Source organism: Pseudophryne corroboree, chromosome 6 (genome assembly GCF_028390025.1).
Source record: "Pseudophryne corroboree isolate aPseCor3 chromosome 6, aPseCor3.hap2, whole genome shotgun sequence".
Lineage (NCBI taxonomy): Eukaryota > Metazoa > Chordata > Amphibia > Anura > Myobatrachidae > Pseudophryne > Pseudophryne corroboree.
The window spans coordinates 339,437,363-339,461,254 of record NC_086449.1 but is presented as its reverse complement, the minus strand read 5'-3'; the positions used below and the strand labels follow the sequence as shown (position 1 = coordinate 339,461,254).

The following is a 23,892-nucleotide window of genomic DNA, read 5'->3' as shown; positions in this document are numbered from 1 at the left end:
CTCGGGCAGCCGCCCAAGATGAGCCCACCTTCCTTGTGGAATGGGCTTTTACTGATTTTGGCTGTGGCAATCCTGCCACAGAATGTGCAAGCTGAATTGTACTACAAATCCAACGAGCAATCGTCTGCTTAGAAGCAGGAGCACCCAGCTTGTTGGGTGCATACAGGATAAACAGCGAGTCAGATTTCCTGACTCCAGCCGTCCTGGAAACATATATTTTCAAGGCCCTGACAACGTCAAGCAACTTAGAGTCCTCTAAGTCCCTGGTAGCCGCAGGTACCACAATAGGTTGGTTCATGTGAAATGCAGAAACCACCTTAGGTAGAAATTGAGGACGAGTCCTCAATTCCGCCCTGTCAGAATGAAAAATTAAGTAAGGGCTTTTATATGATAAAGCCGCCAATTCTGACACACGCCTGGCTGAAGCCAAGGCTAACAGCATCGACACCTTCCATGTGAGATATTTCAAGTCCACAGTGGAAAGTGGTTCAAACCAATGTGACTTTAGAAAACTCAACACCACGTTGAGATCCCAAGGTGCCACTGGAGGCACAAAAGGAGGCTGTATGTGCAGCACCCCTTTTACAAATGTCTGAACTTCAGGTACTGAAGCCAGTTCTTTCTGGAAGAAAATCGACAGGGCCGAAATTTGAACCTTAATGGACCCTAATTTTAGGCCCATAGACAGTCCTGTTTGCAGGAAATGAAGGACACGACCCAGTTGAAATTCCTCTGTAGGGGCCCTCTTGGCCTCACACCACGCAACATATTTACGCCAAATGCGGTGATAATGTTTTGCGGTTACGTCCTTCCTGGCTTTGACCAGAGTAGGAATGACTTCTTCTGGAATGCCTTTTTCCCTCAGGATCAGGCGTTCAACCGCCATGCCGTCAAACGCAGCAAGTCTTGGAACAGACAAGGCCCCTGCAGTAGCAGGTCCTTTCTTAGAGGTAGAGGCCACGGTTCGTCCGTGAGCATCTCTTGAAGTTCCGGGTACCAAGTCCTTCTTGGCCAATCCGGGACCACGAGTATAGTTCTTACTCCTCTCCTTCTCATGATTCTCAGTACTTTTGGTATGAGAGGCAGAGGAGGGAACACATACACTGACTGGTACACCCACGGCGTTACCAGAGCGTCCACTGCTATTGCCTGAGGGTCCCTTGACCTGGCGCAATATCTGTCCAGTTTTTTGTTTAGACGTGACGCCATCATGTCCACCTTTGGTTTTTCCCAACGGTTTACAATCAGGTGGAAGACTTCTGGGTGAAGTCCCCACTCTCCCGGGTGAAGGTCGTGTCTGCTGAGGAAGTCTGCTTCCCAGTTGTCCACTCCCGGAATGAAAACTGCTGACAGTGCTATCACATGATTTTCCGCCCAGCGAAGAATCCTTGCAGCTTCTGCCATTGCCCTCCTGCTTCTCGTGCCGCCCTGTCTGTTTACGTGGGCGACTGACGTGATGTTGTCCGATTGGATCAACACCGCCTGACCCTGAAGCAGAGGTTTTGCTTGACTTAGGGCATTGTAAATGGCCCTTAGTTCCAGAATGTTTATATGAAGAGATGTTTCCATGCTTGACCACAGGCCCTGGAAATCCCTTCCCTGTGTGACTGCTCCCCAGCCTCTCAGGCTGGCATCCGTGGTTACCAGGATCCAATCCTGAATGCCAAATCTGCAGCCCTCTAGTAGATGAGCACTCTGCAGCCACCACAGGAGAGACACCCTTGTCCTTGGCGACAGGGTTATCCGCTGATGCATCTGCAGATGCGATCCGGACCATTTGTCCAGTAGATCCCACTGAAAAGTTCTTGCATGGAATCTTCCGAATGGAATCGCTTCGTAAGAAGCCACCATCTTTCCCAGGACCCTCGTGCACTGATGCACTGAGACCTGGCCTGGTTTTAGGAGGTTCCTGACTAGCTCTGATAACTCCCTGGCCTTCTCCTCCGGGAGAAACACCTTCTTCTGGACTGTGTCCAGAATCATTCCTAGGAACAGTAGACGTGTCGTTGGAATCAGCTGCGATTTTGGAATATTTAGAATCCACCCGTGCTGACGTAACACTACCTGAGATAGTGTTACTCCGACTTCTAACTGTTCCCTGGATCTTGCCCTTATCAGGAGATCGTCCAAGTAAGGGATAATTAAAATGCCTTTTCTTCGTAGAAGAATCATCATTTCGGCCATTACCTTGGTAAAGACCCGAGGTGCCGTGGACAATCCAAACGGCAGCGTCTGAAACTGATGACAGTTTTGTACTACAAACCTGAGGTACCCTTGGTGAGAAGGGTATATTGGGACGTGGAGATAAGCATCTTTGATGTCCAGAGACACCATATAGTCCCCTTCTTCCAGGTTCGCTATCACTGCTCTGAGTGACTCCATCTTGAATTTGAACCTTTTTATGTAAGTGTTCAAGGATTTCAGATTTAAAATTGGTCTCACCGAGCCGTCCGGCTTCGGTACCACAAACAGCGTGGAATAATACCCCTTTCCTTGTTGCAGGAGGGGTACCTTGATTATCACCTGCTGGGAATACAGCTTGTGAATGGCTTCCAAAACTGCCTCCCTGTCGGAGGGAGACTTTGGTAAAGCAGACTTCAGGAACCGACGAGGGGGAAACGCCTCGAATTCCAGTTTGTACCCCTGCGATACTACCTGTAGAATCCAGGGATCCACTTGCGAGTGAGCCCACTGCGCGTTGAAATTCTTGAGACGGGCCACCACCATATCTGAGTCTGCTTGTAAAGCCCCAGCGTCATGCTGAAGACTTGGCAGAAGCAGGGGAGGGCTTCTGCTCCTGGGAAGCGGCTGCATGGTGCAGTCTTTTTCCTCTTCCTCTGCCCCGGGGCAGAAAAGAGTGGCCTTTTGCTCGCTTGTACTTATGGGAACGAAAGGACTGAGTTTGAAAAGACGGTGTCTTTTTCTGCTGATGTGGAGTGACCTGGGGTAAAAAGGTGGATTTTCCAGCCGTTGCCGTGGCCACCAGGTCCGATAGACCAGCCCCAAATAACTCCTCCCCTTTATACGGCAATACTTCCATGTGCCGTTTGGAATCCGCATCCCCTGACCACTGTCGCGTCCATAACGCTCTTCTGGCAGAGATGGACATAGCACTTACTCTTGATGCCAGGGTGCAAATATCCCTCTGTGCATCACGCATATATAGTAATGCATCCTTTAAATGTTCTATAGTTAACAAAATATTGTCCCTATCCAGGGTATCAATATTCTCAGTCAGGGAATCCGACCATGCGACTCCAGCACTGCACATCCAGGCTGAGGCGATTGCTGGTCGCAGTATAACACCCGTATGTGTGTATATACTTTTTAAGATATTTTCCAGCCTTCTATCAGCTGGTTCTTTGAGGGTGGCCGTATCAGGAGACGGTAACGCTACTTGTTTAGATAAACGTGTGAGCGCCTTATCTACCCTAGGGGGTGTTTCCCAACGCGCCCTAACCTCTGGCGGGAAAGGATATAATGCTAATAATTTTTTAGAAATTAGCTGTTTTTTTATCGGGGGAAACCCACGCTTTTTCACACACCTCATTTATTTCCTCTGACTCAGGAAAAACTATTGGTAGTTTTTTCTCACCCCACATAATACCCTTCTTTGTGGTACTTGTAGTGTCAGAAAGGTTCAATGCCTCTTTCATTGCCGTGATCATGTAACGTGTGGCCCTACTGGACATTACGTTTGTCTCGTCACCGTCGACACTAGACTCAGTATCTGTGTCAGGGTCTGTGTCGACCCACTGAGGTAACGGGCGTTTTAGCGCCCCTGACGGTGTCTGAGACGCCTGGACAGGCACTAATTGATTTGCCGGCTGTCTCAGGTCGTCAACAGTTTTTTGCAAATTGCTGACATTATCACTTAATTGTTTAAATACAATCATCCAGTCAGGTGTCGACTCCCTAGGGGGTGACATCACCAACACAGGCAACTGCTCCGTCTCCACATCATTTTCCTCCTCATACATGTCGACACACGCGTACCGACACACAGCACACACACCGGGAATGCTCTGATAGAGGACAGGACCCCACTTAGCCCTTTGGAGAGACAGAGGGAGAGTCTGCCAGCACTATATATATATATATATATATATATATATATACACAGGGATAACCTCATATAAGTGTTACTCCCTTATAGCTGCTGTTAATATATTTATTTGCTGCCAAACGTGCCCCCCCTTCTCTTTTTTACCCTGATTCTGAAGCAGGACTGCAGGGGAGAGTCAGGGAGCCGTCCTTCCAGCGGAGCTGTGAGGGAAAATGGCGCTTGTGTGCTGAGGAGATAGGCTCCGCCCCTTCACGACGTCCTTATCTCCCGCTTTTTCTGTGTAAAATGGCAGGGGTAAAATACATCCATATAGCCCAGGAGCTATATGTGATGTATTCTTTTTAGCCACCTAAGGTATATACTGTAATATTGCGTCTCAGGGCGCTCCCCCCCCAGCGCCCTGCACCCTCAGTGACCGGAGTGTGAAGTGTGCTGAGAGCAATGGCGCACAGCTGCGGTGCTGTGCGCTACCTTAGTCTGAAGACAGGATCGTCTTCTGCCGCCGATTTCACCGGACCTCTTCGTCTCTTCTGGCTCTGTAAGGGGGACGGCGGCGCGGCTCCGGTGACCCATCCAGGCTGAACCTGTGATCGTCCCTCTGGAGCTAATGTCCAGTAGCCTAAGAAACCCGATCCACTCTGCACTCAGATGAGTCAGTTTCTTCTCCCCTTAGTCCCACGATGCAGTGAGCCTGTTGCCAGCAGGACTCACTGAAAATAAAAAATCCTAAACTAAACTTTTATTCTAAGCAGCTCAGGAGAGCCACCTAGATTGCACCCTTCTCCGCCGGGCACAAAAATCTAACTGAGGCTTGGAGGAGGGTCATAGGGGGAGGAGCCAGTGCACACCACCTGATCCTTAAGCTTTTATTTTGTGCCCTGTCTCCTGCGGAGCCGCTATTCCCCATGGTCCTTACGGAGTCCCAGCATCCACTAGGACGTCAGAGAAAATAAGTTAATGTTAAGCATTAGTCCTACTTTACTTATTATAATTAAATAAATCTGAAAACTAATACAAAATGGAAAATGCAACTGGACTTTTCAGAGAATCACATACACACATACAGTGCCTTGCTAAAGTATTCAACACCTTCCCCCCCCCCCCCCCCCTCCCCTCTTTTGGCTTTTTACCTATTTTGTTAGTGTATGTGATGGACCGGCACAAATTAGTCTAAGTTGGTGAAGTGAAATGAGAAAAATGTATATAATTATTTTTTTATAAATAAAAATTAGAAAATTGGCGTGTGCATATGTATTCACCCCCTTTGCTATGAAGTCCCTCAAAAGTTCTTGTGCAACCAATTACCTTCAAAAGTCACATAATTAGTGAAATGGTCCACCTGTGTGCAATTTAAGTGTCACATGATCTGTCAGTATAAACACACCTTTTCTGAAAGGCCCCAGGGGCTGCAACACCACTAAGCAAGGGACATCACACCATGAAGACCAAGGAGCTCTCCAAACAAGTCAGGGACAAAGTTGTTGAGAAGTACAAATCAGTGTTGGGTTATAATAAGAATTTACTTACCGATAATTCTATTTCTCGGAGTCCGTAGTGGATGCTGGGGTTCCTGAAAGGACCATGGGGAATAGCGGCTCCGCAGGAGACAGGGCACAAAAAGTAAAGCTTAAGGATCAGGTGGTGTGCACTGGCTCCTCCCCCTATGACCCTCCTCCAAGCCTCAGTTAGGATACTGTGCCCGGACGAGCGTACACAATAAGGAAGGATTTTGAATCCCGGGTAAGACTCATACCAGCCACACCAATCACACTGTACAACCTGTGATCTGAACCCAGTTAACAGCATGATAATAGAGAAGCCTCTCGAAAAGATGGCTCACAACAAATAATAACCCGATTTTTGTAACTATGTACAAGTAATGCAGATAATCCGCACTTGGGATGGGCGCCCAGCATCCACTACGGACTCCGAGAAATAGAATTATCGGTAAGTAAATTCTTATTTTCTCTATCGTCCTAGTGGATGCTGGGGTTCCTGAAAGGACCATGGGGATTATACCAAAGCTCCCAAACGGGCGGGAGAGTGCGGATGACTCTGCAGCACCGAATGAGAGAACTCCAGGTCCTCCTTAGCCAGGGTATCAAATTTGTAGGATTTTACAAACGTGTTTGCCCCTGACTAAATAGCCGCTCGGCAAAGTTGTAAAGCCGAGACTCCTCGGGCAGCCGCCCAAGATGAGCCCACCTTCCTTGTGGAATGGGCATTTACATATTTTGGCTGTGGCAGGCCTGCCACAGAATGTGCAAGCTGAATTGTATTACACATCCAACTAGCAAAAGTCTGCTTAGAAGCAAGAGCACCCAGTTTGTTGGGTGCATACAGGATAACAGCAAGTCAGTTTTCCTGACTCCAGCCGTCCTGGAACCTATATTTTCAGGGCCCTGACCACATCTAGCAACTTGGAGTCCTCCAAGTCCCTAGTAGGCGCAAGACACCACAATAAGCTGGTTCAGGTGAAACACTGACACCACCTTAGGGAGAGAACTGGGGACGAGTCCGCAGCTCTACCCTGTCCGAATGGACAAACAGATATGGGCTTTTTTGAGAAAAAAACCACCAATTTGACACTCGCCTGGTCCAGGCCAGGTCCAAGAGCATGTTCACTTTTCATGTGAGATGCTTCAAATCCACAGATTTGACTGGTTTTAAACCAATGTGTTTTGAGGAATCCCAGAACTACGTTGAGATCCCACAGTGCCACTGGAGGCACAAAAGGGGGTTGTATATGCAATACTCCCTTGACAAACTTCTGGACTTCAGGAACTGAAGCCAATTCTTTCTGGAAGAAAAATCGACAGGGCCGAAATTTGAACCTTAATGGACCCCAATTTGAGGCCCATAGACACTCCTGTTTGCAGGAAATGCAGGAATCGACCGAGTTGAAATTTCTTCGTGGGGCCTTCCTGGCCTCACACCACGCAACATATTTTCGCCACATGTGGTGATAATGTTGTGCGGTCACCTCCTTTCTGGCTTTGACCAGGGTAGGAATGACCTCTTCCTGAATGCCTTTTCCCTTAGGATCCGGCGTTCCACCGCCATGCCGTCAAACGCAGCTGCGGTAAGTCTTGGAACAGACATGGTACTTGCTGAAACAAGTCCCTTCTTAGCGGCAGAGGCCATAAGTCCTCTGTGAGCATCTCTTGAAGTTCCGGGTACCAAGTCCTTCTTGGCCAATCCGGAGCCATGAGTATAGTTCTTACTCCTCTACGTCTTATAATTCTCAGTACCTTAGGTATGAAAAGCAGAGGATGGAACACATACACCGACTGGTACACCCACGGTGTTACCAGAACGTCCACAGCTATTGCCTGAGGGTCTCTTAACCTGGCGCAATACCTGTCCCGTTTTTTGTTCAGACGGGACGCCATCATGTCCACCTTTGGTAATTCCCAACGGTTTACAATCATGTGGAAAACTTCCCCATGAAGTTCCCACTCTGCCGGGCGGAGGTCGTGCCTACTGAGGAAGTCTGCTTCCCAGTTTCCATTCCCGGAATGAAACACTGCTGACAGTGCTATCACATGATTTTCCGCCCAGCGAAAAGTCCTTGCAGTTTTTGCCACTGCCCTCCTGCTTCTTGTGCCGCCCTGTCTATTTACGTGGGCGACTGCCGTGATGTTTTATCCCACTGGATCAATACCGGCTGACCTTGAAGCAGAGGTCTTGCTAAGCTTAGAGCATTATAAATTTACCCTTAGCTATATTTATGTGGAGAAAAGTCTCCAGACTTGATCACACTCCCTGGAAATTTTTTCCTTGTGTGACTGCTCCCCAGCCTCTCGGGCTGGCCTCCGTGGTCACCAACATCCAAAACTGAATGCCGAATCTGCGGCCCTCTAGAAGATGAGCACTCTGTAACCACCACAGGAGAGACACCCTTGTCCTTGGATATAGGGTTATCCGCTGATGCATCTGAAGATGCGATCCGGACCATTTGTCCAGCAGATCCCACTGAAAAGTTCTTGCATGAAATCTGCCGACTGGAATTGCTTCGAAGGAAGTCACCATTTTTTTACCATGGCCCTTGTGCAATGATGCACTGATTTTAGGAGGTTCCTGACTAGCTCGGATAACTCCCTGGCTTTCTCTTCCGGGAGAAACACCTTTTTCTGGACTGTGTCCAGAATCATCCCTAAGCACAGGAGACTTGTTGTCGGGATCAGCTGCGATTTTGGAATATTTAGAATCCACCCCTGCTGTTGTAACAGTATCCGAGATAGTGCTACTCCGACCTCCAACTGTTCCCTGGACTTTGCCCTTATCAGGAGATCGTCCAAGTAAGGGATAATTAAGACGCCTTTTCTTCGAAGAAGAACCATCATTTCGGCCATTACCTTGGTAAAGACCCGGGGTGCCGTGGACAATCCAAACGGCAGCGTCTGAAACTGATAGTGACAGTTCTGTACCACGAACCTGAGGTACCCTTAGTGATAAGGGCAAATTTGGGACATGAAGGTAAGCATCCCTGATGTCTCGGGACACCATATAGTCCCCTTCTTCCCGGTTCGTTATCACTGCTCTGAGTGACTCCATCTTGATTTGAACCTTTGTAAGTGTTCAAATTTTTTTAGATTTAGAATAGGTCTCACCTAGCCTTCTGGCTTCAGTACCACAATATAGTGTGGAATAATACCCCTTTTCTTGTTGTAGGAGGGGTAATTTAATTATCACCTGCTGGGAATACAGCTCGTGAATTGTTTCCCATACTGCCTCCTTGTCGGAGGGAGACCTTGGTAAAGCAGACTTCAGGAGCCTGCGCAGGGGAAACGTCTCGACATTCCAATCTGTACCCCTGGGATACTACTTGTAGGATCCAGGGGTCCTGTACGGTCTCAGCGTCATGCTGAGAGCTTGTCAGAAGCGGTGGAACGCTTCTGTTCCTGGGAATGGGCTGCCTGCTGCAGTCTTCTTCCCTTTCCTCTATCCCTGGGCAGATATGACTCTTATAGGGACGAAAGGACTGAAGCTGAAAAGACGGTGTCTTTTTCTGCAGAGATGTGACTTAGGGTAAAAACGGTGTATTTTCCAGCAGTTGCCGTGGCCACCAGGTCCGATGGACCGACCCCAAATAACTCCTCTTCCTTTATACGACAATACACCTTTGTGCCGTTTGGAATCTGCATCACCTGACCACTGTCGTGTCCATAAACATCTTCTGGCAGATATGGACATCGCACTTACTCTTGATGCCAGAGTGCAAATATCCCTCTGTGCATCTCGCATATATAGAAATGCATCCTTTAAATGCTCTATAGTCAATAAAATACTGTCCCTGTCAAGGGTATCAATATTTTTAGTCAGGGAATCCGACCAAGCCACCCCAGCTCTGCACATCCAGGCTGAGGCGATCGCTGGTCGCAGTATAACACCAGTATGTGTGTATATACTTTTTATGATATTTTCCAGCCTCCTGTCAGCTGGCTCCTTGAGGACGGCCCTATCTATAGACGGTACCGCCACTTGTTCTGATAAGCGTGTGAGCGCCTTATCCACCCTAAGGGGTGTTTCCCAACGCGCCCTAACTTCTGGCGGGAAAGGGTATACCGCCCATATTTTCTATCGGGGGGAACCCACGCATCATCACACACTTAATTTAATTTATCTGATTCAGGAAAAACTACGGTAGTTTTTTCACATCCCACATAATACCCTCTTTTGTGGTACTTGTAGTATCAGAAATATGTAACACCTCCTTCATTGCCCTTAACGTGTGGCCCTAATAAGGAATACGTTTGTTTATTCACCGTCGACACTGGATTCAGTGTCCCTGTCTGTGTCTGTGTCGACCGACTAAAGTAAACGGGCGTTTTAAAACCCCTGACGGTGTTTTTGAGACGTCTGGACCGGTACTAATTGTTTGTCGGCCGTCTCATGTCGTCAACCGACCTTGGCGCGTGTTGACATTATCACGTAATTCCCTAAATAAGCCATCCATTCCGGTGTCGACTCCCTAGAGAGTGACATCACCATTACAGGCAATTGCTCCGCCTCCTCACCAACATCGTCCTCATACATGTCGACACACACAGCACACACACAGGGAATGCTCTGATAGAGGACAGGACCTACTAGCCCTTTGGAGAGACAGAGGGAGAGTTTGCCAGCACACACCAAAAACGCTATAATTATATAGGGACAACCTTATATAAGTGTTTTCCCTTATAGCATCTTTTTTATATATTTCTAACGCCAAATTAGTGCCCCCCCTCTCTGTTTTAACCCTGTTTCTGTAGTGCAGTGCAGGGGAGAGCCTGGGAGCCTTCCCTCCAGCCTTTCTGTGAGGGAAAATGGCGCTGTGTGCTGAGGAGATAGGCCCCGCCCCTTTTTCGGCGGCCTCGTCTCCCGCTCTTAACGGATTCTGGCAGGGGTTAAATATCTCCATATAGCCCCCGGAGGCTATATGTGAGGTATTTTTAGCCAAAAATAGGTTTTCATTGCCTCCCAGGGCGCCCCCCTCCCAGCGCCCTGCACCCTCAGTGACTGCCGTGTGAAGTGTGCTGAGAGGAAATGGCGCACAGCTGCAGTGCTGTGCGCTACCTTAAGAAGACTGAGGAGTCTTCATGCCGCCGATTCTGGACCTTCTTCTTGTATCAGCATCTGCAAGGGGGCCGGCGGCGAGGCTCCGGTGACCATCCGGGCTGTACCTGTGATCGTCCCTCTGGAGCTAATGTCCAGTAGCCAAAGAAGCCAATCCATCCTGCACGCAGGTGAGTTCACTTCTTCTCCCCTAAGTCCCTCGTTGCAGTGATCCTGTTGCCAGCAGGACTCACTGTAAAATAAAAAACCTAAGCTAAACTTTTCTAAGCAGCTCTTTAGGAGAGCCACCTAGATTGCACCCTTCTCGGCCGGGCACAAAAATCTAACTGAGGCTTGGAGGAGGGTCATAGGGGGAGGAGCCAGTGCACACCACCTGATCCTAAAGCTTTACTTTTTGTGCCCTGTCTCCTGCGGAGCCGCTATTCCCCATGGTCCTTTCAGGAACCCCAGCATCCACTAGGACGATAGAGAAAAAACAATATCCAACTCTTTGATGATACCCCGGAGCACCATCAAATCAATCATCTTCAAATGGAAAGAACATGGGGGCAGATGTATTAACCTGTAGAAGGCATAAGGAAGTGATAAACCAGTGATATGTGCAAGGTGATAAAGGCAGCAGCCAATCAGATCCTAACCGTTAATTTACATATTGGAGCGGATTGGCTGGTGCCTTTAACACCTTGCACATATCACTGGTTTATCACTTCCTTATGCCTTCTCCAGGTTAATACATCTGCCCCATGGAACCAAAACAAATCTGCCGAGAGGGGGCCGGCCACCAAAACTCATAGACCGGGCAAGGAGGGCATTAATCAGAGAGGCAGCACAGAAACCAAAAAGGTAACCCCGAAGGAGCTGCAGTGTTCCACAGCAGAGACTGGTTTATATGCGCATGTGACCACAATAAGCCGTACACTCCATAGAGCTGGGCTTTATGGAAGAGTGGCCAGAAAAAAGCCATTACTTAGTGTTAAAAATAAGAAGGCATGTTTTCAGTTTGACAAAATGCATGTGGACGACTCCCCAAATGTATGGAGGAAGGTGCTCTGGTCAGATGAGACTAAAATTTTACTTTTCGGCCACCAAGGAAAACGCTATGTCTGGCGCAAACCCAACACATCCCATCACCCCAAGAACACCATCCCCACAGTGTAACATGGTGGTGGCCGCATCACGCTGTGGGGATGTTTTTTTTTTTTTTTTTTCATCAGCAGGGACTCGTAAATGGTTTCAAGTTGAGGGAAAGATGGATGGTGCTAAATACAGGGATATTCTTGAGCAAAACCTTTTTCAGTCTGCCTGTGATTTGAGACTGGGACAGAGGTTCACCTTCCAGCAGGAAAATGACTCCAAAGCATACAGCTAAAGCAACACTCGAGCGGTTTAAGGGGAAATATTTAAGTGTCTTTGACTGGCCTAAATCAAAGCCCAGATCTCAATGCAATTGAGAATCTGTGGTCAGACTTGAAGGGGTATATTCAATTAGCGTCAGATCCATTCAGACATGCATTTGTCGGAAAGGATCCGACAACCCCTATTCAATCTCATCTCAATTCGACTTTTTCAAGTATAATTGAGAAGAAGGGACCCAGAGCAGGAGAGGGGGGGATATGGGGGGAGGGGGGTATTTGGTTGGGGGGCGGTGATATGGGGGGAGGGGGGGATATGGGGGGAGGCAGCCGTGGGGAGACCAGCAGGGACAGCCGCCGGCAGACGGAGATCAGCGCTACAGTAGCGCTGCAGGAGGAAGTCACACAGCCGCCCGACCTCACGGCAGTGTCCACCCGGCTCCAGCAAGCGTGACCTCACTTGCTGGAGCCGGGTGGAAGCTGCCGTGAGCGGCGCGGCTGTGTGACATCCTGCTGCAGCACTGTGCTGTAGCGCTGATCTCCCCTATATGCCTGTGGCTGTCCCCCCTCTCCTCCTCTGGGTCCCACATCTCAGTCCGACATTTTTTTATGTCGGACTGAGATGGTCGAAAAGGGGGCCAAGCCCCGTTTTCGACACAAGCACGTGGATCGGCAGCTATTCCACTGTCCACGTGCTTTTCGACAAGTCGAATACCTCAACTTGTCGAAAAATATTGAATAGGTTGGAACCCCTTCCGACGTACAAAAAGTCGAAAACTGCCGTCTTTTCGACAGACGGCAGCTTTCAACGTCAATTGAATATTGAGCGCAACGGAATATGCTGCGCTATATAAGAAACTGTTAATAAATAAATAAATAAATATACCCCGAAGACTGCTGTTCACAAGCGGAAACCATCCAACATTAAGGAGCTGGAGCAGTTTTACCTTGAGGAATGGGCAAAAATCCCAGTGGCAAGCTCACAGAGACTTATCCAAAGCGACTTGCAGCTGTAATTGCCGCAAAAAATTAAAACCTTATTGCAGTGACGAGCGCAAGAGCGGACTCGATGCCTCGCCGCCGGGATTCCGACAGACAGGATGACACTGTTTGTGTACTGCAAGCAGTCATCCAGTCTGTCGGTAAAACATACTTATTTCATCACATGACAAATATATAGTACAGGAGTCTACACACTAAGATTATCTGTCCAATCTGGCAGTGTATGGGAGCAAATGACAGTCTACCATTGCTTCCAACCACTGGGAATCAGTTCATTTTAACCAATTTCTCAGAATGACCATTTTTGTCTGTTTATTCCGTTTACTGGCATACGTTACCAGATTTTCGCTCCAACTAGCCAGATTGGACAGACAATCTTAGTGTGTAGGTCTTCTAAGACTGTTAAATGCAAATGATTGATTATTGCAAACCAATCCCGTGTTGAAGGATAAACAGAAACTACCCAATATGGCATAGAGACGCTGGCTGAATTTGAAACAACTGCAATTGGCCCAACGTGTCAACAGACTGTTGAACCACATGATATGTAGATGAAACCAACAAACGATTGGATTCTTCAAATTCTCCAATTGTATGACCTATAGATCTTTGTTACCTGAAGCCATGTTTCCCCATCCACATAGCGAAGTTAACATACCTATTACATTACAAGCTGACAACAATCAGCAACAGCTGAACAGGTAACCACACACTAGAGCAGGCCTGGCCAACCTGTGGCTCTCCAGATGTTGTGAAACTACACATCCCAGCATGCCCTGCCACGGTTTTAGCATACCTTAATAGCAAAACTGTGGCAAAGCATGATGGGACTTGTAGTTTTACAACAGCTGGAGAGCCACAGGTTGGCCAGGCCTGCAATAGAGCCTGCAGAAAAGTCACACACTGAGGCAGGTGCCCAATAAGGGACATTGGGGAGACTTCGTACGATGGAGACGTCCCAAAGCTTCCAGAACGGGAGGGAATGTGCTGCAGCACCGCCTGCCCAAACTGGGTATCCTCTTTGGCCATGTTATCAAACTTGTAGAACTTCACAAAGGTGCTCTTCCCCGACCAGGTAGCAGCTCGGCATAGTTGCAAGGCCGAGACTCCACGTGCAGCCGCCTAGGAAGAGCCCACCAATCTGGTAGAGTTGGCCTTCAGAGACTTAAGAACAGGTAAGGCTGCCGATACATAGGCCTGTTGGCTAGTAGGTCTAAGCCAACGAGCAATGGTCTGCTTCGAAGCAGGACAACCCTTTTTATGCACATCATAGAGCACGAACAAGGAATCGATCTTTCTGATCCGAGCCAATCGCTTGACATAGATCTTCAAAGTTTACACAGCATCCAATGGCTCCGGAGGAGCAAAAGTGCCAGAACTTGATGGAACCACAATAGGTTGGATTCAAGTGGGTTGATTCAGAAACAACCTTAGTCAGGAACTGCTGCCTAGTCCTGAGCTCCGCTCTGTCCTCGTGAAAGACCAACTATGGACTTTTACACGATAAGGCCCCCTATTCTGAGACACGTCTAGCAACGTCACAGTCTTCCACATGAGGTACTTGTCTTCTACAGTCATCAGAGGTTCAAACCAGGAGGACTGTAAAAATTCCAACACTACATTCAAATCCCAGGGTGCTGTGAGCGGCACAAAAGGAGGTTGAATGTGAAGTACTCCTTGCAAGAAGGTCTGCACTTCTGGCAATACTGACAATTTCTTCTGGAAGAAAATTGAGGGGACCAAAATCTGGACAATAATGGAATCCAGGCTTGCAGGAAATTGAGGAAACGTTCCAAGTGGAACTCCGCAGGCGATATGAGTGTTCCTCGCACAGAGGCATATCTCCTCCAGATATGATAAGTGTTTTGAAATCACAGGTTTCCTGGCCAGAACCATGGTAGCAATGACTCTTTTGGAAAGTCCCTTGTGAGCTAGGATGTTCCGCTCAACCTCCATGCCGTCAAACAAAGTCGCCGTAAGCCGGGTAGACAAACAATCCTTGTTGAAGAAGCTCTCTTCTTAGTGATAGAGGCCAAGGGTCTTCAACGGACATGTCTAGAAGATCTGCATACCATGCCCTCCGAGGCCAATATGGGGCAATCAGAATTGCCTGGACTCCTTGATTTCTGATTTGCTTGAGCACCCTTGGGAGCAACGGAATCGAAGGAAACAGGTAGACCAGCCGGTAAGGTCAAGGCGACGTCAGTGCATCCACTGCCCTCGCATGAGGGTCCCTGGTTTGTAAGCAATACCAGTGAAGCTTCTTGTTTAGTCGAGAAGCCATCAAGTCTATTTGCGGGCAGCCCCACCGGTCGATCTTTGAAACACCTGATGGTGGAGCCCCCACTCCCCTGGGTGGAGATCGCGACGTCTCAGGAAGTCAGCTTCCCAGTTGTCCACTCCCGGATTGAAGATTGCGGACAGTGCTCTTGCATTTCTTTCCGCCCAGAGAAGTATTCCTTATACTTCTCGCATGCAGGACCAGCTTTTTGTCCCTACTTGCTGATTGATGTACGCCACAGCTGTGGCATTGTCCGACTGTACTTGGATCGCATGATCCTTGAGTAGAGGAGAGGCATGAATCAGAGCACTGTAGATTGCCCTAAGTTCCAGAATGTTGATTGGAAGGAGGGCTTCGTGGGCTGACTACCTGCCCTGGAACTGAGCCCCTTGGGTGAAAGCTCCCCATCCTCTCAGACTCATCTGTCGTAAGGAGGATCCAATCCTGAATCCCAAAACTCCGGCCTTCCAGGAGATTGGAGGACTGCTGCCACCAGAGGGGGGAAATCCTGGCCTGAGGTGACAGTCGTATCATCCGGTGCACCTGTAGATGTAATCCGGACCACTTGCTCAGGAGATCAACTGAAAATGTTCTGGCATGGAACCTCCAATATTCGCTCGCCTCGTATGAGGCAACCATCTTCCCCAAAAATCTTATGCAAAGATGGAAAGATACTTGAGCAGGTCGGAGTAGCATGCGGATCATCTCCTGAAGTGCTCTCGCCTTGTCCTCCAGGAGGACAGGAGGCACACCTTCTGGGCCACAGTATCCAGTAACATCCAAAGGAACAGTAGCCGCTGAGTTGGCTCCAGGTGTCTATAAATTGAAAATCCACCCATGGTGTGACAGAAGTTTTATAGTGCGGTCGATATGAAGCAATAAAAGCTCCCTGGATGGTGCTTTTAATCAGGAGATCCTACGGGTAAGGGACAAAGTTGACCCCCTGGACCCGGAACATCATCTCCGCCATTAGCTTTGTGAATACCCTCGGAGCTGTGGACAGGCTGAAGGGTAGTGCCTGGACCTGGAAGTGATCGTCCAGTAGGGCAAACCTCAGATAAGCCTGATGAGGTGGCCACATTAGAATATGAAGATAGGCGTCCTTGATATCCAGGGAAACCATGAATTCCTGTTCTTCCAGGCCCGCAATCACTGCTCTTAAGGATTCCATCTTGAACTTGAAAACCCTGAGATAAGGGTTCAAGGACTTTAGGTTCAAAATGGGTCTGATCGAACAGTCCGGCTTCGGTACCACAAACAGGTTGGAGTAATAACCATTTTCCCGTTGTTGTATTGGTACTGGAACAATGACGTGGGACTGGGCCAACTTTTGGAAGGCCTGTTGCACCGTAACTTGCATATCCTCCAAACCTGGCAAGCCTGATTTGCGGCTGAAGTGACGCAGTCGAGCTCTCACCTCGAGATCCCCTTGGGGTGGTGGGCACAGTCATGCTGAGGACTTCGTAGAAGCAGAACTGGTGCTCTGTTCCTGAGAACCGGTGTTCGCAGGTCTTCTTGCCTTACCTCTGGTGCCTCTAGTTGCATTGGAGGCACCTCTGGCCCTAGAACGAAATCTGTTAGACCGAAAGGACTGACCAGACGGCCCCGGGTAGGAACACCTAGCCGGCGGGGCCCCAGAGGGGAGAAACGTGGATTTCCCCGCAGTCACTTTAGACATCCACGTATCCAACTCAACCCCAAAGAGCCATTCCCCAGAAAAGGGGAGCTTCCACACCGCGTATGGATTCTGCGTCCGCTATCCATTGACGCAGCCACAAGGCCCTGCGCGCCGACACTGCCATGGCAGAGGTCCTAGCATTAATATTGCCCATCTTGAGTGAGTCACACAGGACGCGTGCAGTGTCCTGAATGTGCTTCAGGAGAGTCACCGTAGTGACCAGAGGCACATCCCCGGAGAGGCCCTCCTGAATTTGAGAAGCCCACGTGTGAATGGCATGTGTCATCCAGCAAACCGCTATGATCGGCCTCTGCGATACACCTGCTGCTGTGTAGATAGACTTTAGTGTAGTCTCTATTTTTCTGTCCCCAGGGTCCTTTACAGTAAAGGAGCCTGGGGCAGGCAGCACCGCCTTTTTTGACAGTAGTGAGACTCATGTCAACCCCCAGGGATTCTTCCCAGAATTTCCTACCTTCAGGAGCAAATGGGAAAGTGTGCAAAAATCTCTCTAGGTCCCTCCCACCAGTTTAGAAAGGAGGAGCCGGTCACGCATAGGAAAGTTTTTGAAGAGTTTTCTACATTTATTTTTTCTGTTGGTTATTTTAAGAGACAGTGCTGTTTGGCGTCTGTCTACTTCGTGGGACTTGGGGGGGGAGGGGGGGGGGGGAAGAGACACGGCCCAACCTCCTCCGGGGTTAATGGTCCCGTTCCCCGCTGACAAGACACTGAGCTCCTTAGGGTCCTTTTCGCAAGCCCCACCACGGCGAGCGTACGTTCCCGCAGCACACCGCCACCCCTAATAGAGACAGAAGTAAGAAGAGTGGTGAGTAGGTGGCCGGTGTCCCGGTTAGCTGGTCACCGGCTGAAATGGCGGCATAAGGGTGTGGAGCGCAGCGCTGACAGGCAGGCTGCGCTCCAGGGCTCTGGATGACATGCTGTGTGCGTGTGTCCCGCTGTGAGGGGCACGCTGACACACTACTTACATTACCCACACTGGCAAACTATCTTACAGGGGTTCTAACCCACTGTAAAGCACCATGCATACCTCAGCCAGTATAAAAAAAACCGAGAAGACCGCGCACCATTACGGCGGCGGGGATTCACTATGAGCGGACCCAGCAGCTCACCAGCGCCATTTTCCCTCTGCAGCTCTACACAGACAGACTGGCAAGGAAGCGCAGCACCTCCACAAGGACTCCAGCATGCCTCAGCGGTACCAGGGGGTCATAGCAAAGGGGGGAGCAGTAGTAGAATACTGAGCCTTTATTAAGAGGGCTTAGTTTGCAACCCAGCTAACCTTATAATTAGCTATCGGGGCGCCGTGTGGCTGGCTCCATCATACTCTGTCTCCCTGGGGGGCTCTCTGTGGGTTAACTGTGCTTTTAACCTAATTGTCCTCTAGGTGTGTGTGTTTTTACATTTTACTATGTCAAATTAGTGTGTTTAATGCACAGCAGAGTGTTTTTTCGTACTTACGGGTGTTCAAATTAAAGATGGAGTCTCTGAGAGCGGTGATCTCGAGTCTGGAGGAAAGGGAATTCTTGGCGTCTCTGGATATCAAGGATGGATACCTCCATATCCCGATCTGGCCGCCTCATCGGGCTTGTCTCAGGTTTGCCTTACAAGAATGTCACTACCAGTTCCAGGCTCTGCCCATTGGCCTCTCAGCGGCTCCAAGGGTGTTCACCATGGTAATGGCGGAGATGATGTTTCTCCTCCGCAAACGAGGAGTGAACATTATTCCGTACCTGGACGATCTGCTGATAAAAGCACCATCCAGGGAGCGGTTATTGGACAACATTGCCCTCTCCACTCGACTACTCCAGGATCACGTGGTGGATTCTGAACCTACCAAAATCTCACCTGGAACCAACTCGGAGGCTTCCGTTCCTGGGGATGATACTGGATACGGAGGTACAGAAAGTGTTCCCCTTCTGCAATAGGGGCCGATCGTCTATCAAGACTTAACGCGGCTACGTTTAACGGTATAGCGGTTGAACATCACATTTTAGCCCGGAAAGGTATTACGGACAGGATAATTCCTACCCTGATCCAAGCCAGAAAAGGGGCAACGTATAAATATTACCACCGGAGTTGGAGGATGTATGCGTCTTGGTGTGAAAACAGGAAATTTCCTACGTTGGAGTTTCAGCTGGGTCGTTTTCTGCTTTTTCTGCAGTCAGGAGTGGATGTGAGCCTACGCCTAGGTTCCATAAAAGGTCCAGATCTCGGCCTTGTCCATTTTCTTCCAAAAGACAGTTGGCGTCCTTCCCTGAGGTTCAGACGTTCTTGAAAGGGGTTCTGCACATCCAGCCGCCCTTTGTGCCTACTACGGCACCTTAAGATCTCAACATGGTGTTGCAGTTTCTACAATCTAAATGGTTTGAGCGTTTACAGGAGGTTGATGTAAAAGTTTTACGTGGAAGACCGTTACATTGATGGCCTTGGCTTCGGCAAGACATGTGTTGGAATTGAGGGCGTTGTCTCAAGGGCCCCTATTTGATTTTTCATGACGATAGAGCTGAACTCAGAACTCGTCAGCAATTTCTTCCAAAGGTGGTGTCTGCGTTTCATATCAACCAGCCTATTGTGGTTCTGGTGCTTACTGACACCCTTCCACTTCAAAGTCCCTGGAAGTTGTGCGAGCTTTGAAAATCTATGTCAAACGGACAACTCGTCACAGAAAATAGGACTCGCTGTTTGTACTCTATGATCCCAATAAAATTGTGTGTTCTGCTTCCAAGCAGTCTATTGCTCACTGGATCAAGTTTACTATCCAGCATGCTTACTCTACGGCAGGTTTTCCGGTTCCTAGATCTGTACATGCCCACTCTACTAGCTCGGTGTGTTCTTCCTGGGCGGCTGCTGGGGTGTCTTGGCCTTACAGCTCTGCCGAACAGCTACTTGGTCTTGTTCGAACGCGTTTGCCAAGTTCTACAAGTTCGATACTTTGGTCTCTTAGGACCTTCAGTTTGGTCAATCAGTTCTGCAGGAACCTCAGCACTCTCCTACCCAGTTGGGAGCTTTGGTACATCCCCATGGTACTACTAATGTGGACCCCAGTATCCTCTAGGACGTAAGCGAAAATAGGATTTGAACTACCTACCGGTAAATCCTTTTCTCGTAGTCCGTAGAGGACACTAGGCGCCCGCCTGGTGCTTCATTTCTGCACTGTTACTTGGTTAAGTAATGTTGGTTCAGCTGTTGCTGTTCCTGTTTCATGTTTGGTTAGCATGGCTTTCCTCTTGTGTGTGCTGATTCGGAATCTCACCACTATCCTTACCTATCCTTCTCTCACGGTATGTCCGTCTCCTCGGGCACAGTTTCTAGACCGAATCTGGTAGGAGGGGCATAGAGGGAGGAGCCACAGCACACTATTAATTTCTTAAAGTGCCCAAGGCTCCTAGTGGACCCGTCTATACACCATGGTACTAATGGGGACCCCAGTATCCTCTACGGACTACGAGAAAAGGATTTACCGGTAGGTAATTAAAATCCTCTTTTTTGACACTTGGTATTTTCTGTCTGGATTTTTCCAGGCTAATTTAAACAGGTCATCTAACTCTGCAGAATCAGGAAAAGTGACTTTAGGCTTGTTCTGTGTAAACAAAAACAACTGCTGTGATAGTGTCCTCTAGAGGGAGTTTTAACACGTCCCATATAGCCAGAATGAGGGGTTCAATACCCTGAACAGAAGTGGAATCCCCACTAATGGTATCCAAGTCATCCCCATCCTCCTGTACACCCTCATCTGAATCAGAGAGTAAGGCAGGTGAAACACGCTTTAGTAGTCCTGAGTGAGAGGGGGGGCTGTGTAACATCTGCCCTAGCAGCTAAGTCTACAATAGCCTTTTGTAGTAGCTGAGTTTTGTGAACATTAGCAGTGAGTTGTGGTGACATATCAGACATTATATTTTTAAGGGCCCCTAGCCAGGAAAGCTCTTGACCCTTCCACCCCCCAGCCCCCCTACTGAGTTGTGAAGATTGGCTGCATTGTTCACATGACACAGAATCAGATAAGGGAGAGAATATGGTGTGGCATACACTGAATAGTTTGTGTTTACCCATGTTCACAGCAAATCTGTCCTGCATAGGACACACAGATTGTGCACAATAGTAGCTCTCCCCCTTTGCTACATCCTGTACAAGTTTTCCAGCGTGTCTTCAGTGTCAGGAGGAGCTGTGTAAGCATGCTACAGTAAGCAGAGGAAGGTGCCAAATTAGTTTTTTATACTGGCAATGTCTCCTAAAGTGCATAAAAACATCACACAAGTGCTAGTTTAAGCCACTGCTAGCCAGTTTACACAGGGGGCTATAGAAGGTACACCCCAGGAAGGTCCCGTATGCCTCCCCTGTATGTCAGCCGCACCTTGAACCGGGGGACCCCCCTGGCGGGTCCCCCGGTTTGTACTCACTACTGTAGCCACCTTCAGGCTAGTGTTAGGGGTGTGCTGCAATTGAGACAGCCAAGGCGCAGTGTCCCGCTGAACAAACCTCTCAGGACGGTGGTCCTGCAGCAGGGAAGCGGCTCTGACACCTCGCAAGGCCGGTGACCCTTACCCCCCTAACTCCCACAGTGCAGGCATGCTATTGCCCAAACAGCACACCGAAAATAACAAAGATTTAAGATAAACTATAGAAAACTCTGGAGCTGCAGAGTTGTGCATCCTCTCCTGAGGGCACTTTTTTCTAAACTGCCTATGGGAGGGGGCATAGAAGGGAGGAGCCAGCACACCCAGTGATGAAATTTAAAGTACACCGGCTCCTTTGGACCCCGTCTACACCCCATCGTACCAAGTCTCCCCAATATCCGTTATGGATGCTAGAGAAAATGCCACTGTTTGTGAATTGAAACGTTGGTAATCTACCTTGCCTGGTGTGATTATTCTGAGTGCTGCCGCGTGTGGATGTTACATTACGCTGCATAAACTGATGCAGCCTAAATTGGAAGGCACAGATTGTTTTTTTCTACAAACTTAACATTTTCAGGAGAGGGTGTGTGTGTGTGTGTGTGTGTGTGTGTGTGTGTGTGTGTGTGTGTGTGTGTGTGTGTGTGTGTGTGTGTGTGTGTGTGTGTGTGTGTGATATATATATATATATATATATATATATATATATATATATATAGAGAGAGAGAATCTTTATCTTGACCTTTAATAGGATTAACTGAGACTGGGCAGTCGGACTGAATCCCCTGCTGTATTGTACTGCAGCTGAGAACAATAGATGTTGTGCCTAGGCACAGCAAACTGGCCAAGATAACCGTGGAGAGAGATATAATATATATCTATCTATCTATCTATATATCTATATATCTATATCTATATATCTATATATATATATATATAGATGCCTAGTTCAAACAGCAGCGGCACTCGTGGGATTTGTAGTCAAAATAAACGTGTATTTCACATCAAATAGCCGACGTTTCGGGGCACACACGCCCCTTTGTCAAGGTGAGTATATATATATATATATATATATATATATATATATATATATAATAAGAATTTACTTACCGATAATTCTATTTCTCGTAGTCCGTAGTGGATGCTGGGAACTCCGTAAGGACCATGGGGAATAGCGGCTCCGCAGGAGACAGGGCACATCTAAAGAAAGCTTTAGGATCACCTGGTGTGCACTGGCTCCTCCCCCTATGACCCTCCTCCAAGCCTCAGTTAGGATACTGTGCCCGGACGAGCGTACACAATAAGGAAGGATTTTGAATCCCGGGTAAGACTCATACCAGCCACACCAATCACACTGTACAACTTGTGATCTGAACCCAGTTAACAGCATGATAATAGAGAAGCCTCTCGAAAAGATGGCTCACTACAACAATAACCCGAATTTTTTTGGTAACAATAATGTACCAGTATTGCAGACAATCCGCACTTGGGATGGGCGCCCAGCATCCACTACGGACTACGAGAAATAGAATTATCGGTAAGTAAATTCTTATTTTCTCTGACGTCCTAGTGGATGCTGGGAACTCCGTAAGGACCATGGGGATTATACCAAAGCTCCCAAACGGGCGGGAGAGTGCGGATGACTCTGCAGCCCCCAATGAGAGAACTCCCGGTCCTCCTCAGCCAGGGTATCAAATTTGTAGAATTTTACAAACGTATTTGCTCCTGACCAAGTAACTGCTCGGCAAAGTTGTAAAGCCGAGACCCCTCGGGCAGCTGCCCAAGATGAGCCCACCTTCCTTGTGGAGTGGGCATTTACAGATTTTTGGCTGTGGCAGGCCTGCCACAGAATGTGCAAGCTGAATTGTACTACAAATCCAACGAGCAATAGTCTGCTTAGAAGCAGGAGCACCCAGCTAGTTGGGTGCATAGAGGATAAACAGCGAGTCAGATTTCCTGACTCCAGCCGTCCTGGAAACATATATTTTCCGGGTCCTGACCACGTCTAGCAACTTGGAGTCCTCCAAGTCCCTAGTAGCCGCAGGCACCACAATAGGTTTGGTTCAGGTGAGACGCTGAAACCACCTTAGGGAGAAACTGAGGACGAGTCCTCAAATTCCGCCCTGTCCGAATGGAAAATCAGATAAGGGCTTTTACAGGATAAAGCCACCAATTCTGACACGCGCCTGGCCCAGGCCAGAGCCAACAGCATGACCACTTTTTCTGTGAGATATTTTAACTCCACAGATTTAAGTGTGTCAAACCAATGTGACTTTTGGAACCCAAAAACCACCTGGAGATCCCAAAAGTGCCACTAAAGGCACAAAAGGAGGCTGTATATGCAGTACCCCTTTAACAAATGTCTGAACTTCAGGGACTGAAGCTAGTTCTTTTTTGGAAGAAAATTGACAGAGCCGAAATTTGAACCTTAATGGACCCCAATTTCAGGCCCATAGATACTCCTGTTTGCAGGAAATGTAGGAATCGACCCAGTTGAATTTCCTCCGTCGAGCCTTACTGGCCTCGCACCACGCAACATATTT

At 48.5% G+C, this 23,892-nt stretch overlaps 1 protein-coding gene across 2 annotated transcripts in view; it reads right to left on the bottom strand.

Moving 5' to 3' along the window:
* NPTN (neuroplastin) overlaps positions 1-23,892 on the bottom strand; it is a 225,312-nt gene that overhangs the window by 74,901 nt on the left and 126,519 nt on the right. The gene's annotated exons all lie outside the window — the stretch shown is intronic.